The 19,039-nt window shown below is 39.8% G+C and overlaps 1 long non-coding RNA gene across 2 annotated transcripts; it reads right to left on the reverse strand.

Moving 5' to 3' along the window:
• Positions 1–730: 730 nt before the first annotated feature.
• LOC120516101 lies at positions 731–9,494 on the reverse strand. 2 transcript variants are annotated; one of them, XR_005630775.1, is made up of 3 exons: positions 9,165–9,494; positions 5,903–6,038; positions 731–2,127 (listed from the first exon to the last, which is right to left on the reverse strand). It is a non-coding gene; the product is annotated as an uncharacterized LOC120516101 (long non-coding RNA). The 2 variants fall into 2 exon arrangements; XR_005630776.1 differs by lacking the exon at positions 9,165–9,494 and adding an exon at positions 7,835–7,951.
• Positions 9,495–19,039: the final 9,545 nt, after the last annotated feature.

The raw sequence follows: 19,039 nt of genomic DNA on the forward strand, positions 1-19,039 counted from the left end.
ACATGAAGTGCTCTCAGTTCACGGAGGATTCACACAGGAAATGGAGAAGCTGACACTAAGACATGTAGACATCATGATTCTTGGTTTTAGTACCCGGGATTCATTTTCTTAAACTTTGTACTGATTTGCTTTAATTTTTGGATTGTTTTTAATTATTATGACAATGATGCCATCAGGTTCATTTTTATAACAACCTTTTGTCACAGTTCTAACAATTTTTGCATGGCTGTGGCCTTATTATTACAAACTCTGTCACCCATTGCTAATCGTGTCACTGCCAGGTCTCGACACATGATGTCATCATGTCATTGCAATGGTGCTGTAGTACAATTGGTATCCGGCATTTAGATAAATCAAAAACTTTCAGAATTGCATTGTTTTTTGCTTTAGTTGGAAATCTTCTTTTTAGCCTGTTATTGAATATTACCTTTAGCGTTGTGACCTCGGAAGTTTTGAATTTCCTTTGATTCCAGTCATGAGGTTCCCATAAGGCCATGTCACAGTAGATGACTTTCCCAGTGATTTTTAGTCATTGCCTTCTGTTTTATCGTGTAGGGTCCTATGGTGACCCTGCTTTTACTCTTTATTGTGTAGACCTTAATAAAATATCTTAAATGCCATACACTTAGCAGCCTGTGGTCTCAAGTACTTTAGCACTTCCTCCATCCTTCCCTTCCACATCTGTAACTTCAGGCAAATAGACAGCGTAAAGAAACAGGTAGGAGTTAAGTTACACTTTTAATTATGTGTTATTGATAATTTGCCCAAAATATGAAGTATTTGCCAGCCAGACCAGGGGTTGGCGCTCTCACCCGATTCTTTCTCCTCTAATTCATCCTTCAGTTCAGCCTAAGGCCCCGCCTCTCATCGTCATAACCTCCAGTCTGCCCACTGTTGATGTCACTTCAATTCTGATGACCGATACACAGAATCCACCTTCCTGCCACATCAGTTCCTGTTCTGGCTGCTCTGACTCCACCTCTTCCTCCTATCCACTACATTTATGAGGTATGTCTATTAAATAAAGAGAATGTGATTCCACCTAGTAAACAAAGCAGTCAGAACCGGTCATAATTGCAAGCGTGGTGACCTTGATAATGTCTGAACCTGCATGACAAGCACAAACACTCTGACGTTTAGTTGATTGTTGATTGTGAGTCTCCATTTAGTTTGGTTGTGTTTTCTGTAGTGTGCCGAAAAGTTTAAAAGAAATTTTTTGTAAAATTGCACAAAACACCAACAGAATGTTTCGATATCAAGGGAGTAATTTTGGAAGAATGGGTTCCAGAAGGCACAACAGTTAACCAGCATTATTATAAGGAAGTTTTGATAAAGCTGAGAGAAAAAAAACAGAAAAAAAGGCCACAACTGTGGGAAAATGGTTTCATTCTTCACGAGGACAATGCGCCTGCTCACACAGCACTTTCTGTAAAGCAGTTTTTGACCGACAAGCACATTACTACACTTGAACATTCTCCATATTCGCCCAATTTAGCACCATGAGACTTTTATCTTTTATACCAAAAGTTAAATCAGTGCTTAAAGGGACACGTTTTGAGTCAGTTGATGCTGTAAAGAAGAAAACGGTGGATGTGTTAAAACAGCTGACAGAAATTGATTTGCTCCATGCCTTCGACAAGTGGAAAACAAGACTGGAGCAATGTATTAGTACAAATGGGGAGTATAAATGAGTGGGAAAAGCATTAAATTTGTAATACATATAAATAAAGGTGAGTTATTTAATCAGTATCGTTATTTAATAGACACACCTTGTATATTCCAGACTCCACCCGTTAGTTCAGTTGTGAACTCCATTTATTTAAAGACGTGTTTCTTTTATTTTGCTGATTTTTCAGTATATGGGGTGGCCATCCCCAAACCTTTTTCTGTCTGCTACCTAATTTTTTACCACATAAGGAAGCAGAATACAATGTGAATATTGGCAAACCATAGCTTTACAGCCTAAGTAGTGGTGTATATGCGTCCATAGGTGGATCTCGGCTTATCTTCAGTCTAACTTGGTTTGCTGCCACATGGCCTTTGAATGGAGCATTGAAACAGGCCACAGGCCTGCCTGAATATGGCTGTCGTGATAGAGTTGTCGTCATCATGGTCTTCTCTTCATGGCTAGATAGTGAGAGAGAAAGGTAAAGGCAAGGTGACCAACTTTATATCATTCTTACTACAAAACATAAACCAATGGGGTGTCGTAGTACAGAAAGGTGTCTGATTCAAAACCAATCATAAGCAGCCATACTTCAGACCAATAGAATTAATTTAATTGTCCCTTCAGGTCCCCCAGCTGCTTTGTTGAGTCACTTTGAGCCTTCTTGTGGTGGATGGCTTATAGGCTCAAAGTCCAAACACTATCACACTTGCCAAGCTATCAGTACCAGACTGGGGGGCACTTGGATTGGTTAGGTATACACCAAAGCACCACTTTTCTTATCAATGAAGTAAAACATGCCTCCTGAAACACTAATATTACATTTGCTTTGCCTAGATTACAAATAAAAACATACAAAATATTTATATGCTAGAAATCATTCCACCACAACTCCATTTACATAACCTTAGCAAGATGGAGGCAGTTGGCAGCGCTGCCATGAAAGCAGTGTTATTCCCAGTCACTCGTCACTTGTCATTGACTTACTCTGTGGATTTCTTTGGTCGTAATTGACCGTCAATCCCAAGTGCCCTGTTGCCAGTGCATGGCAGGCAACTTTCAACGAAAAGGCACTGAAATTACAACATGCCCCATGTTACTCTGGGAGATCCAGCTAAATAGTTTGAAAATTAGAGCCAAAGAGGATTTGTTAAGCTTGAATAGCCCCCCATATGCTTCAAATTCAGTCAGCGTTTACACTGAAAAAATATTATCCTTATATGGCAAAGAAGGTCAAAATTTCAGTCATTTAACAATACTTCCCATAGCTATTGCTGCTTGTCTTTTGAAGGTACCTTTGCAGTGACTGATTAAGCAGATGCACAGAATGCATTCAATGTTGTCAACTGAGCTGATGCCGCATGTGTACGTTACGCTTTAATCAGGTGATTAATAGTGATGTTATAACTTGGATTGTGCCGTGTCGCAGACTGCATTGCTGTCACACTATCATGATTAACTTCTCAATGTTAAATGTGTTGTCAATAGAAAATGGATGGAGTGCAATAATCTTAACGTATTTAGAATGACGCAGTGCTACCAAGTTTTTAACGTAGGACCCTTTCTGGGCAAGTGTGCTCATCAGCATTGTGTCACATACGTGCGAATAGGAGGGAGCTAAAGGGCTTGAGTTATGGTAATGCTACATCACACCACGGAGTGGTGGAGTGTCCTGACTGTCTCTCTCAGTTCCTTGCAGACCATTCCCAGGAAATCCCGCCAGGTACCGTCGCCTCTGATGACGTCATTTCTAGTCTCTGCACCTCTGGTGATGTCACTTCTGGTTCTGGCGCATTTGATGACAGCACTTCGGGTCCCCGAGGACATCACTTCCAGTCTCAAAGATGTCACTTCCAGTTCTGGCATACTGTAAATGACATCAGTTCCTCCACCTGCATTTAAAACCGCCATCTTACCTCCACTTAGTCACTTCTGTTTTGCACTCAGTCTTGTGAACAACTTGATTTATTTCAACCTTTTTGCAGCCAGGAACATAATATATGGCTGCTCCAAACCTTTGTATCTGTTTGGAGTCGTTGTGTGACAACTATTAGTTTTAAAGTACGCCATCGCTTTCATGGTCCTTTTTAACAAGAGTAATGAACCAAATGTGCTCTATGTTGAAATAAACTGTGGTGATGGATATACTGTGTGTGCAACGAACTTCCTTTATCTAACAATGCTGTGCTTAAAATATGGCTCATCAGCGCTAAAGCAATGGAACTACCTGATTCATTGCAGACTGCAATCTTGATATGAAATGCAAAAGCGTGTGTCCAAGTGAGAAGATTACGTCTGGTCTGCTTATTTTACAGCGATGTGGAGCTCAACTGAACAGCAAATGAATTGCCATGAAATGGTCGACATCGTCCAGCGTTTGGCTATGAAGCCGGTAGCGAAATTCACTCTTATACTATTCATTGTTCCTTATCACTGTAAGTGATTGTGACAACTATATTTATATTCCTACATATTGTGTTATTTGTTCATGGCATTCTTCTTTATTCCATCTTGTTTCTTAGTTTAATTCAGCGGTTCTCGAACTTTTGTATTTCGCGCCCCCCCTTTTCTACCTGGAATAATTCTGCGGCCCCTGCATAATATAAGATAGATGAGAATAACCCATGATACAACAAACAAAGGTATGATACTCGTGCGGTGTCGCGTTATCCTATCATTTTTACTTCCATAAGATTTGCATGTGTTTGGCTCACTTCGATGAAATATTTGCAATTTATTTTTTTAAAGTGCTTTAATAACTGTTAAAATGCCTTGTGTGGTTTTTGGTAGTAATTCTAATCCCAAAAACAAAGAATACATTATTTATTCATTCATTTATACATTATGTTTTAATTTTTAAAAATCTCGTAAATGAGGACACTGATGAAGTCAATCTGCGCGAGACAAACGTATTTTCGTCCAATAAATATTACACCGCTGTTAGTTGTATCATGAAAATAACCTAATATGCGGTAAATTATTTAACTCAAGTTGGCAATATTGGCTATGCTGCCAATGTGGTGCAGTTGCGCCACATTATCACCTGATCTACTGTTATCCGAATGTTCGCGCCAGATAGATAGATAGATAGATAGATAGATAGATAGATAGATAGATAGATAGATAGATACTTTATTAATCCCAAGATACTGAAAGGTCTTGAACTTTCTGGATTGAAAATACGCGATGCCTCTCGTCAGTTAGTCATTAGATCTATGCCTTAGAAATGTTTTGTATTAATTTTAGTTTTAATGGATTTGTTGTAATTATATGCTTGCAAATTTAAATTTGAAATAAAAATGTAAAAAATTAATTTTGATGTCTGTAATTTTGATGGTGCCCCGGGGAGCGCACCCCACAGTTTGAGAACCGCTGGTTTAATTCAAAACTTTATGTTTGCATTTTGTGTTATTAATGTCATCTTTGCTTTAATTTCTATCGTATTGCTTGGACAATTTGTGAAGCGCTTTGAGCATTCAAAAGGTGTTATACAAATGAAATGTATTTTGTTATTATTATTATTATTATTATTATTATTGACTTCATGTTTGACTGCTAACCTGCTTAGTGTCTCTATGGAGTTTGCATGTTCTCCCCAAGTTTATGTGGACTGGGTGGGTGTAACTGAGTTTGTTTCATAACTCGATATTTAAAGTGTGTCATTAAAGTCTCTCAGTTGCCAAAGTCTGTTTATTCCGGCAGGTGTTGTTTAATGACTTCCTCCCAGGTTAGGCTCGCAGGGAGCTCCCCAGGTTTTGCCTGTTGCTTATGAAGTGAAAGGTCTGAGATATCTGCTATAACGGATCTTCAGTATTTAATGTAAATGGTTTGCCTGTAGAAGTGCAGTTTATTCATGATGTGGAACAGAGGAATTCGTAGAGTCCCTAAAACAGTTGGGGTGCCAGCCAGGCCATCCTATTTAATTGCAAAGTAACTGAAAGTTTCTTGAGTTTAGGAAATTAATGGGCATACGGGGCGCCAAAATAAAAAATATTGACTGTAATGAAAAGCAGGGATCTAACTTGGAGCCCCGTTCTGCAGAGAGTCGCTGTCACAAGTGAGAAACCAACTTCCGGGACGGCAGGTTTAATATCCTCCCGACTGAAAGGGGTGGGGCTTGCAGAGATGATGAGGCGTAGTCAGTCGGTTTCATGGGGCGTCTCTTGCAACTGCAGAGGAAGGAGACAAGACAGTTAGTGACAGCGCTCCCTGTCACTCTGGGGTGGTACTGCCTACCTGAACAGAGAAGGCAAGATGGTCCTCAGATGTACATGTGTGACAATGGAAAAATCTTCATCTCTGTTTCTGCTATTGTTGCTATTAATTCAGTTCAAGTTGTGACTTTCACAGGAAAATAAGCAAAGTAAGAACTCTGTGAAAAAAAGATACGTTCAAAGTTTCAAAATGGGTAGAAGAACATATATTCAGCATCAGAAGATATTAAAAATAAATCTAAAATATTAAGAGTATATGTGTGTGATGATCTTACTGCTCACAAAGGAAATCCATCCATCCATCCATTATCCAACCCGTTATATCCTAACTACAGGGTCACGGGGGTCTGCTGGAGCCAATCCCAGCTAACATAGGGCGCAAGGCAGGAAACAAACCCTGGGCAGAGCGCCAGCCCACCACAACAAAGGAAATCTCAAAAATGAAAAAGCATTTTTGAAATGAAATAATAATTTGTGTAAATTTGTTTCAGGTTAAAGTAACAAATGATGTCAGAGCACACTTGGTGTTTGATTTTGTATTTTTTGATTTTACTGGAAGTCTTTAACTGTCACATTATTAGGAGAAATCAAATCAAATCAAATCAAACAGCCTTTTATTGTCAATTCACTATATGTACAAAACATACAGAAGAATCGAAATACTGTTTCTCTTTCATCTTTGTAGTACAATAAAATATAAAATCTTTTGTCACAGATCATAAAATTGTATGAATGAAGTTGACATGAATGATAGAAAATTTGACAACTGTAAAGAAAACCACATTTTAACAATTGCAAAACTGTGTTGTTGTGGAGATTTTGGTGAGTAATATACAAAATTAAAAGTTAACTGTTGAAAAACTAAAACTAAATAAAAATAACAAAAAGGACAAACAGCTACAACTAGAAAATGGCAAAAATTCAAAAGCTAAAAAAAAAATAAACAAAGAAGAAAAAATTAATTAAAAAATAAAAATGAAAATGGCAAAAAAGCTAAAACTAAACAAAAACTAAAAAAAACCAAAACATCTAATCAAAATAAACTTAAAAACTAATCTCAAAAGTTAAAAAATATATTAAACCTGAAAAAACCTGGTGAGGTGCAGTCGCCCCCAGTGACCCGCTCCCCTAGCCCACCACTTGTCTCGACAGAATCAGACTGGCTTAACTTTGTCATTAGGTGTAGGGGTGGCTCTGTGTGGGGTTTGCATCTTCCTGAATCGTGTGTGTTTTTGAGAATGTCTCTTAACACCACTAAAAGTGATAATATCAGATAATATCACTAATGATGTTCACACATATATTATGTTAAGTCCTGATGGGAAAGGAAGAGAGCAAAGTAAAGCTCATCTCTAACCACTGAGCCCATTACCATTGTCCAGTGTCAGGGGTTAAGAGGTAACGTCTTTCATATTATGTTTGTGTTTCATTTGTTCTCCTGTCCTGCCCTGTGCTATCTATCTATCTATCTATCTATCTATCTATCTATCTATCTATCTATCTATCTATCTATCTATCTATCTATCTATCTATCTATCTATCTATCTATCTATCTAGTATATAGTGCCTTGCATATCTATCTATCTTATTTATTATATAATGCCCTTAATCTATTTATCTATCTGTGTATGTGTTCCCGTCTTCAGTATTTAGTACTCACCGCAGTTTCCACTGCATGTCTTTCTACACTTTCTGATCTCTACTAGGCATTATCTCCTGTGTATCTAAATATTGGACTGGTACATTTTTCTCAGCTTCGCTTTTTTCTTTCAAACACAGTGCATATCACACTCTGTTCTTCTCACCCTCTTATCTATTATTGTCTAATTGTTTTTCAACACTGACTTTCCAGACAATAGCAGATAACGCCTGCTGTTGTTGTTCTTCGTTTTTCAATGTGACATGCCGCTAATGTCTCTGTATTATTTATATGGCCAGTTCATACAGTGCCTACCGTGTATGTGTCTTCTGATTGTTTCCAGCTCTGTCAGCCCTGGTAATGTCTCCCCCTTACACTTATTTCTTCCGACAGCTGGGTGGCACTGAGGGATAAGAGAGCAGAAAAACTGTGCTGGCCCGTGGCCTGTATTAATTAGAGCTGGAGATAAGGTTTCCTTCCAGGGAGTTCCAGTACTTACTGGCTCTCTTGTGTTGGTGACTTGTGTATTATTTCTGGCTGGCTCTGCCAAAGATATTTCCAGAATACATTTTTGATGTTTTGCCTCCTGATGTAACTTTATTTCACGCACCTTCCAGTTTAGTTTTTCATTAGGGAAGAATTCATAAATCAGTCAGGCTCAGTTTTTCTTTCATCTTTGCTTGTCCATTTTTTTGATCTGAGCTAAAACTCCTCCCTGTCCTTTAACCTTCATATTAAGATTTCCAGAATGGACATTAAATGGCTTTTGTTTAAAAAACTTGGCAAAGTATGTCAGCTCTCTTAGTGTTAGCAGTTATTTCTGACATACTGTTCAGACGTTTAAATGAATGGAACCAGGAAAACCAAAACCAGCTGAAGAATGAATTTGCACATTTATATATAATTTATATATATAATCTGTCCTGTGAAAATGGATTGCCAAGAGGAACACACTCTTTAAAACAAACCTTGTTCAATTATGCTCTTATGCATTTTCCCAAGTCAAGATGAAAGTATTTTTATACAAATATAAAAAAATGAATACAATAGATAGATAGATATGAAAGGCACTATATAATAGATAGATAGATAGATAGATAGATAGATAGATAGATAGATAGATAGATAGATAGATAGATAGATACTATATAACAGATAGGTTGATAACAATTCTTTGCATTATATAGTACTTTTCTCACTACTCAAAGCACTCAGCAATTGCAGGTTAAGGGCCTTGTTCAAGGGCCCAACAGAGCAAAGTCTCCTTTGGCATATACAGGATTTGAACCGGCAACCTTCCGATTGCCAGTGCAGATCCCTAGCCTCAGAGCCACCACTCCGATAGATAGATAGATAGATAGATAGATAGATAGATAGATAGATAGATAGATAGATAGATAGATAGATAGATAGATAGATAGATAGATAGATAGATAGATAGATAGATAGATAGATAGATAGATAGATAGATAGATAGATAGATAGATAGATAGATAGATAGAAAGGCACCATATAACAGATAACTAGATAGATAGATAGATAGATAGATAGATAGATAGATAGATAGATAGATAGATAGATAGATAGATAGATAGATAGATAGATAGATAGATAATGACAGTCACTAGATTTTAGACATACGTACCTTGTACATATTGATATATTCAGACCCTTCACTTCTTCACATTTTGTTATGCTGCAGCCTTGTGCCAAAAGCACTTTAATTCATGTTCTGCCCACGTCCAGCTACCCCACAGCATGATGCTACCCCTGCCATGCTTCACTAGTGGAATGGTATTACGCAGGCAATAAACACTGCTTGGTTTCCTCCAGACATGGTGCCAATGTTGATCTCGTTAGACCTGAGAATCTTGTTTTTCACAGTATGGAAGTCTTTTGGGTGCCTTTTTTGCAAACCAGCAGCAGGCTTTCAAATGCCTTTTACGGAGGAGAGGCTTCGCTCTGGCTCCACTGCCATAAAGCCGATTGGTGGAGTGTTGCATTGATGGTTGCCCCCTGGGAGTTTCCCCCACCTCCACTCAGGTTCTCTGGTGTTCTGCCAGAGTGACCATTGAATTCTTGGCCACTTCTCTTTCCTCCACCCTTCTCTGATTACTTAGTCTGACCTGTCAGCCAGCACTATGAGTTAAAAATTATGAAGGCACAATCCTTTGGGGAATCTTCAGTGATGTAGAATGTTTTGATCTGTGACTTGACACAATGCTGTCTCTAAGCTCTGCTGGCAATTCTTTCAACCTCATGACTTGGTTTGTGCTCAGCTTTGGGACCCTCTGTAAACAGGTGTGTGACTTTTCTAATCACATCCCGTTAACTGAACTAACCAGAAGTGGATTGCAAAGAAGGAATAGAAACATCTTAATGATGATCAATAGAATGGATGCACCTGAGCAACATTTCAAGAGTCATAGTAAAGGGTCTGAACACTTCTGTCAATGGTACAGTTAATTTTTTTTTTTAAAATTTCATAAAATTCTAAAATCCAGTTTTCACTTTCTCATTCTGTGTCCATCGATGAGGCAACAATTAATTGACATGATTTTAGCATAAAGCTACATAAGGGGGTCTCGGTACTTTGTCATTGCAATGTATGCCCCCTGGCAGTGCTTTATGATCTCAAGCTGAGCAGGTGCCACACCAGGACACCATGCCCCCCACCGGTGAGGATGACCTCCACCGTCCACCTGTAGACATTAGTGAGAACAGATGGAGGAATCTGCACTCACAGTTGAAGGCACTCCTTAAACTGTAGTCTGATTAATAATTCTGTCAACAGCTTTGTGGTGGCACATGCTATTCAAGTCTTTATAAAGCACATGCTATCTCAATGCGTGTCAAATGCTGCTTAAAAATTCTTCCTGTGAAGAGTGCTATGTAAAGAACAGATTGAATGGCTGTTTAAAAAGACAGTTTTGTAATCAGGGCAAGGGCATAGCAGATTGGGGGGATACCTTCCCAAAATATTAGACATTTATTAATTTACCCTCATCCAAACGCTGGCGACATATTTAAGTCAAAAGGGATAAAACAAAACAAAGCCATTATTAACTCAGGCGAATGGCATAAAAACATCCCCTTTCCCTCAAAAATCTCCATGAGATGTCCCCCAAATGCAGTGTATGAGAGGGAGACATATTTTAAACATTGTGTTAGGTTTGCAGATGTTAAAATGATCATGTACACCCTCACTCCAAACTGTGCAGATGGACGCCGATACTTCTCAGTCAATATCTGAACCCAGGGCTTGTGTCACCAGTCAATCCCCTACCCAATCCCAATTGGGCTAATCCTCATGACAACATTCACTCTTAACGTGATTTTTTCATTGAAGTTGCTGTTCATAGCGATGGAGAAAGCCTGCGTCATTTTTTGTGGACTATCCCACAGTAACCCAAGGGTCTTTTTAGCAATCAAATCTGATTCTGGCACAGTGAACAATATAGTGATCCCCCACTATATCGTGTTTCAGCTATCGCGCCCTGCTATATCATAGATATTTCTGTGGAACATATCTAACATTTAAGCAATAAAATAAATAATTAAATATTCGTACATTGTACACTACTGTAGACAAAGAGTTTTCTGTTACAGTACCCAGATGATTTCTTACAAGGCCCGTTATTGGCTAAAAGAGGAGACTCAACCAATCAGAGCGGGATTTTCATTCTCTTGAGCTCTGATTGGCTGCTGCTAACGTGGTGATAATCTCACAAGAACAGCGAGAGTGAGTCCCTGACGCATCTCAGTTCTCTGCGTATCGCGTACCTTGCTTGTGGTCTGATTGTTGTGAGCAAAGTTTTTGTGAACTTTTCGTTTTGTTTTAAGCCCTACGATGGCTCCCAAGCGTCCTGCATCTTCTAAGCCTTCTGGTAGTAGTGAGCCTAAGCACCAGAGGAAGACCTTGACCATTCAGGAGAAGGTAAAACTCCTGGATATGCTTCAGGAAGGAAAGGGTTACATGGATGTCACTCGCCATTACAGCTTGAATGAATCAACAATATGCTACAATTTTATTATATTACTATTATTATCATATTACTCATATCCTTAGCCTGACATGCACATATCATATGTGTTTACAAAGTGTGTTTTAATAAGTTGAGATGTGTTTAAAGCGTGTGGGAGAGGTAATTTAAGGCTTAAACTATAAAAAAAATGTTTATTTATATGGTCTTTCTGTATTGCGGATTTTCACCTATCGCTGATGGGTCTGGAACGTAACTTCTGCGATAGGCGGGGGATCACTGTACAGTATATTAGCTTTGAATGATACTATTAGTAAGGCTATATGCATTTTAAGTAGATGATTTTAGTCATAAATGGATAAAAACGACTGAAAATAAAAAGCTATGCCACCCAATACTTGTGACCAGCAGTACGCAGAACAGCTACTTTCCACAAGACACAAGTACACTTAGGCAAAGCTAAAATGGCTGCTTCATCAAGCGGATTAAGGTCATTGTGAGCTCTGAATCAATCTGCCAGCCTGCCATAGCATAGACTGGCACCAAAGCTCGAGTTAGTTAAGAGGAGGGAAGGGAAGACAAAACAGCATGTAGGTATCATGAGACCAGCAATCACCATCACACTCTTCAGCATCACAGAGACCAAGACAAGCACTGCTGCCTGCCTGTGGCTCATGTTCAGGTATTTTTCTTTCTCAAATCCTCTCATAGCTTATTAAACAACGTTCTTCTCATCCCTGCCACTTAAGCTGTAGGCCACAAGCAGTCCGTGAAGAGCTCACAGTAGGCTGCTTTTCCACCTCACCAGTAGTGTTGGACATTATGATTCACTTTACAAACTACCCTTTGAAGTGAATCGAGTTGGTTTTACCACTAGGGTTAGCTTTTCACTTTTGGAAAACCATAACACTACATTTCTGCTACATCAGATGCATTACATACATGTGTCACATATAAGAGGTGACCAAACAAAGCCCAGACACCATCATACTCACCTCCAGGGCTCAGCAATTCACTTTGAACTCAAACAAATCAATGAATGAGTGAATCAAGTAACTCTTAGCTGGCAGAACTTCTGTTCAAGAATAAAGAGAAAGAGAATTGCATGACTTGATCACAGTTATTAATAATAATAATACATTTTATTTATATAGCACTATTCCCATGCTAATGGCTCTTTAAACAAAATAATACAAATGGTTTCTGCATACAGCAATAAACAAATAAACACGGGATATACAAAAGAATTAAATAGAATAAAAGAAAGAATAAACTAGAGTAAATACTAATTCAACACTAAACGAAAGGCTTGAACAAATAGCTTCATTCATGGCATAACACACACACACACACATCAATTAGACTGAGCATCTGGACTGAGAGGTAAACTGGAAAAGGGGCAAAATGGTAGGTTAAGTTAAAAGTCTTCCTGAACAGACGAGTCTTAAGTTATTTTTTTTTTTTAAAAGAATGACCTAATTAATTTAGGGATGTTGTGCCAAAGTAGGGACCCTATACAACTAAAGGCCCAGCCACCCATAGAGTGCAGCTTAATGTCGAGCACATGATGGCCAGAATTGGAGGACCTTAGTGGGCAAACAGGAGCATAGTGATGGAGAAGGTCACTGATGTAGTCCAGTGCAAGGCCATTTAATGCTTTGTAGGTTAATAATATAATTTTATATTCAATCCTGTAAGACGCAGAGAGCCACTGGAAGTGAAGCAGGGTGGGTGTGATGTGCTCGCTGTTGCTGGTTTGTGTAAGGACTCTTGCGGCAGAATTAATTAAATGAAGTTAATGAATTATTTTGAAACACATAAGAATCAATGAACAGTATCTGCTAGGTGCATATGAACAATGTAAAGTTGAAAACAACAAATGTTAAATATTAGAATAATAATTTCCAATAAGGATTCATTCTGTGTGACTATTTAATTTGATGAATGCACATATTGAAATAAAATGAGTTTATGTTCACTATTTGTTCAAATATAGAAAGCTCTCCAATATTAACTACACAAGACCCCAAATACAGTAATAAATGTAACATAAAAATGCACAGAAAGTTAAATAAGGGTGTCAGAGACCTGGTGAAAAGGGGTGGAAGGCCTCCTAAAAGGTTCACAAAGCAGGCCAGGACCTTCACCAACCTATCCAGATGAAGCCTCACCCCCAGGCAGTTAGCCCTCAGGCTGCACAGACAGGCTGCGGCCTACTAGGCCCAAAAGTGGGGAGTTGGATGTAAAAATTCTAAATATCACAAATGTTCAAGAAATATAAAAAATAATACCCTCAAGATGGCGGCACGGTGGCGCAGTGGTAGCCTCCCTGCGTGGAGTTTGCATGTTCTCCCCGTGTCTGCGTGGGTTTCCTCCGGGCGCTCCGGTTTCCTCCCACAATCCAAAGACATGCAGGTTAGGTGGATTGGCGATTCTAAATTGGCCCTAGTGTGTGCTTGGTGTGTGGGTGTGTTTGCGTGTGTCCTGCGGTGGGTTGGCACCCTGCCCTGGATTGGTTCCTGCCTTGTGCCCTGTGTTGGCTGGGATTGGCTCCAGCAGACCCCCGTGACCCTGTATTCGGATTCAGCGGGTTAGAAAATGGATGGAATACCCTCAAGATAGAGGAACTGTCAAACCTCTGGCTTGAAAAGACAAGTCCAACCAAGAATCTCTGTGCATTAAGAATTTATTCAACTAAGTGAAACAAAAAAATATGAAGGAGCAAGAAATAAAGCAAATGGCTTTGCCTAAGAAGTTCTAAGTTTCAGTACATATTCCTATAAACAGTATCCACGAAAAGAGAAGAAACGATCCAAACAATACAATGGAATGCAACAACACTCAATGAAGCACTGTTGGGACCTTCTCTTACACCTAACTTTAAAGACTAAGGGTGGTCCCAGCATCTGTGATGTCAGGAGGCTCCACCTCTTATGGTTCCACCCACAATTAATATCAGAGCGCTTAAAGACATAAAACACAAATATCAATCAATAAACAAACCTAAAAGATATTACAAAGAAACATAAAAAAAGAACAGCTTGTGCCCACCATTTGATTCATAGAGTTGTTCAACAATAGAAATTCGCCCACCACTACCTGCCAGTGAAGAGCTGCCTGTCTCAGTACTTTCTCACAAACCTAGTAACAGGCACTGAGGAATTTACAACACCATAACACGTTTCAAAAGTGTATTTTCAGGGATCACATACAATTGTGATTTTTCAAAGATTGTTAATTAGGTGGTCCCAGACCCACCAGGGACCTTGCATCTGCACTTTGCCCCTGACACTGATGGTGTCAACAATGGGCACGTAGCTCCTGGCTCTTCATTCAAAGCCTACCATTCTGCTGTGGCTTCACCCCTCTTATGCATTGAGTGCATCAAATAGAACTAAAGGAGTGGCTGCAAATGCTTATCTTCTGGTGGGTGGGCATACATGTTTATGCTATTAAAGGCACTTTATATAGCAAACTGACTACCTGTTGCAACACTTTGTAATAGTAATGTAACTACCAGGGGATGTAAGAGACAAAGAAATAGAATTAGGCACTTTATGCCAGACTGGTACTATGTGACCCTAAAAAGGACTGTTGGCTTCATCAGTGGCCACTTCCACCACTCCACTTAGGTACTCAGTGACAACATACACTTCCAGTTGACTTTTCCAATTGTCCGCACATGCACACTGACGGTCTTACTTCACTCCATGCCCCTTGAATCAGAGGCAACCACGCTTTCCCCCAGCTCTGTGAGCCAACCTAAGGCCAGACTCTACATCTGAGGCTCACCGGTGTTCTTGTTCACACACATAAAAATGACAAAACAAACCAAAAAGCAGGTCAGGCTCCCCACTAGCCTGCCCTGATTAAGTCTCACTCCCAGGCAGCCTGACTACCTACTCCAATGGCTGGCTTTGGCCTAGACCAAGCCAAATGGGCTTTGGGTTCAAAAATGTAAGTAATGTTTACAAAATATATTTTAAAAAATATTTTCCAAAGATAGCCATAAATCTCTTGTGGGAATAGAAGGGCAAGCAAAGAATCTTCATGAACAAAAGATCAAAAATGGAAAATAAGGCAAAAAAGGGCAGCCCATGGTAACCATGTCCCAAAGCATTAAATAAAACACAAAATCCTTAAAACAAAGCCAATAAGTTAAAAAAGACAGAATTTCCAAAGAATATACAGAAATAAACAATAGAGGAGAATTCTTCCTCCTCATCATCATCCTCATGATCATCAGCAGCAGCAGAAGCAGCAGCAGCAGTGCACACAATGTAAGGCAGAGGAACTGCACTACCCCACTGCGTTTATAGGCAGCCAGTCCCCACATGGTGACTGACAGGTGGCCCTGACTCTTGGGGAACCACCCACAAAACACAGAGGAGGGAAAATAAAGATGTTTAAAAACACAGTACCTGAATATTTTTAAGGATAACAAAAACACTTCATTAAACACATTGACCAAATGAACAGATCACTATGAACAGAAACAGTCATACTAAATAATTCAAACTGAAACAATGAGCAAAAAAGACAAAAAACATAAGCCAGGAAAAGAACCCTGGCCAATTCATAACAGTCAGAGATGGAGTGACGACCCGTCCTTTTCTCCCGATGTCCCCTGAGTAAGCAGCAGCCCTGAAATATATTATAAGGATGGGTGCATAGATATAGAGATTTGACTTTATACAAACTCTTTTATCCCTTTATGTAGCTTAAAGCACCATGGGAGGATAGTACAGGAGGAAACGACGCTACAAATCTCCAGTAAATTCCGCGGATCGCAGCTGTGGGCTTGCTGGCATGAACGGCTCGTTGCTAGGGACGCGTGAGCGTTGCACTGAGTGCTTGATGACGTAAGCGGTGGTGCCCGTCTGGATAGCGTCCAGCTGGCCGTGTGACTGCCTGAAGTAACGCACGCCCGCCCGCTCGCTCGGTCGCCTGCAGCCGCCTTGTACTGTACCGACGCTAGTGGTGCCGATGGTGGGATTGTACAAGACAGGGATGCAGTCATCGTGTGCTTTCTAATATTAAACGGCACACACGGGGTACTGTACCAGCTGCTTTAGGGACAAGCGCTATGTTTAGCAAATATTTTCCACTCCTTGTGAAGCTGACTTCAGCCAGGAGATTTACTGCCCCCAGCCGCCGGTCAGGTGCAGGAGCTCGCCGCTGTTCCTTGGAATAGACTCCACATTCTGCACATGCAAATCACGGAATGGTCACAAGAGCATGCCAGCCCAAAATAAAGGCACGTCGTCCCGTCCTAATTTAGCGCAGCTTTTTATAGACCTTATGACATTTTATTGCATAAGTAAGAGCGTGTGAGTGGTGCGCGCGCCGTGCGCCCGCGTGTCGGAGCTCACAGATCGTTCTTAGTGGAACACTCTGCTACCCAACAGTTTTATTAGCGTAAGGAAAAGAAGCCAAGTTCAAAATAAATTAAAAGTAAAGCCGCCTGCCAACAGGTTTGAAAACAGTCTGGTAGGCAGAGGAAGGAACAATCTGTATTGGATACAGCGCCTTTCACATTAGTAGAAAATAAATAAATCTTGTTTAAAAGCACCGGTTTCAAGGAAGGCTGCCGATCCTCCTATTTATAAAAGAACGGAATGAGCACCAACTAATGATGACTTCCGTTCCCAGTGCGCCTCTCATGCCCTTACCATGAGCATGAGCCACTTGCAGCAGCCTGTAACAGCAAGACGTCCAGAATAGGTGAGCCCGAGGGGACCGTTTTAAAAAAATGGGAGGATGACCGGGACCATGAATTCCACGGGAGTACCTGGTTTAGACTAAGCTGCTGTATTGTATTGACAACCCAGTCTTCCATTTTGAAATCACACTCCTTCTTCGGGTGCTCCTCTGAATAATAATGGCACACATGACACTATGGGTGCTTCACAATCTTCATTTCCCAATCTAAATGTTAAAAATTATGAAAGAATTCTGAAATAACCCAAGAGTTTTAAAAGAAGAAGAAAAATGATGTCATGAACCTGGAGAATACTTAAGAAGATCATTCATCCACACACTTTCAAATTTAACAGAGTCATGGAGGAGCAGCGCCTTCCTGGCACCATTTGGCACAAGGCAGGAGCCCACTCTGGATGGAGCTTTGGTCAATCACTGGACAGTGTCACTCACACTGGACCAAGCAAACTGAGACGAGAGCGCTCGAGATGTGAGCGGAAAAATGAAGTACCTCGAGGAAGAGTCCATGTAAGCAAGGGAAGAATGTGCAAACTCCACACAAGCTGCGACCAAAGAGGGGCTCCAAGTCAGTGTGCTGGAGCTGGGGTTGCGTCCACACCAGCCAGCACACCATCATACCACATAAACAGGGGTGTACTTTAACCTGTTGTGTTAATTCATTTCAGAACACATCATTTTTACTTTGCATGTTGCTTGTTTAGAAGTGTAACACAACTATTTATGCTATTAACAGGTGATTACATGCACTGTAAAACAGATACATTGCATTAAAGTCAAAAGAATTGAGTCACTCACTTTTTTAGTTTTTCTTAATTGGGGCAAGTTCATTTGAGCCTTCAGAAAGTATTTAGTCCCCTTCATTTTTTTTGTTATGTTGTAGCCTTGGGCTAAAATCATTTAAATTCATTTTTTTGCCCTCATCAGACAACACTAAATACCCCAGAAAGAGAAATTGAAAACAGGATTTTTGAAATTTTTACAAATGTATTAAACATATATATATATAAAAAAAAAGAAATATAAATTGGCACAAGTATTCAGAGCCTTTGCTATGAGAGTGGAAATTTTGTTTAGGTGCTTACTATTCATATTGATCATTGTTGAGATGTTTTTACAACTTGTTTGGAGACCAAATGTGGCCAATTCAATAAATTATACATTATTATTATTATTATTATTATTATTATTATTAACAACAATAAAAATACATTTTATTTATATAGCACCTTTCCAATGCTCAAAGCACTTCACAAAGGTTCAAGAAGGACGTCAGGGTGTATACTGAAGTCTGCCTATCGGTCAAAGATTGGAGTGCAGGATGCAAGTATCTTTCTGCTTATTCTTAGCTGGACAAAGCTGGCAGCACTGTGAGGATTTTATTTTTTTGAGGTCTCTTGTGCTTTCAATACCATCCAGCCATTCCTGTTAAAGGCTAAACTCTGAGATAGGCAGGTGTGTGAGCCTGTGTTGTCCTGGATAATGGACTATCTGTCAGACAGACTGCAGTGTTTGAGACTCAAGGACTGTGCTTCTGCTATGAATGCGAGCAACACTGGAGCAGTCCTTTCTCCCAGCACTTCACTATGTGCACCTCTAACTATAAATAGAACACCAGGTCATGTCACTTGCAGGAATTCTCAGATGATTCTGCACTTATTAATAAGGTTGATGAGACAGAGGAGAGGAGTCAGGTGGAGAGATTTGTTTCTTGGTTCCAAGAGAATTGTGTGAACCTTAACATCAACATTACCAAGGAACTGATGATTGACTTTCACTGCACCAAAGAGCCTCTATAGCCAGTCCTTATTCAGGAAGT

This window comes from Polypterus senegalus, chromosome 15, assembly GCF_016835505.1.
Source record: "Polypterus senegalus isolate Bchr_013 chromosome 15, ASM1683550v1, whole genome shotgun sequence".
Lineage (NCBI taxonomy): Eukaryota > Metazoa > Chordata > Cladistia > Polypteriformes > Polypteridae > Polypterus > Polypterus senegalus.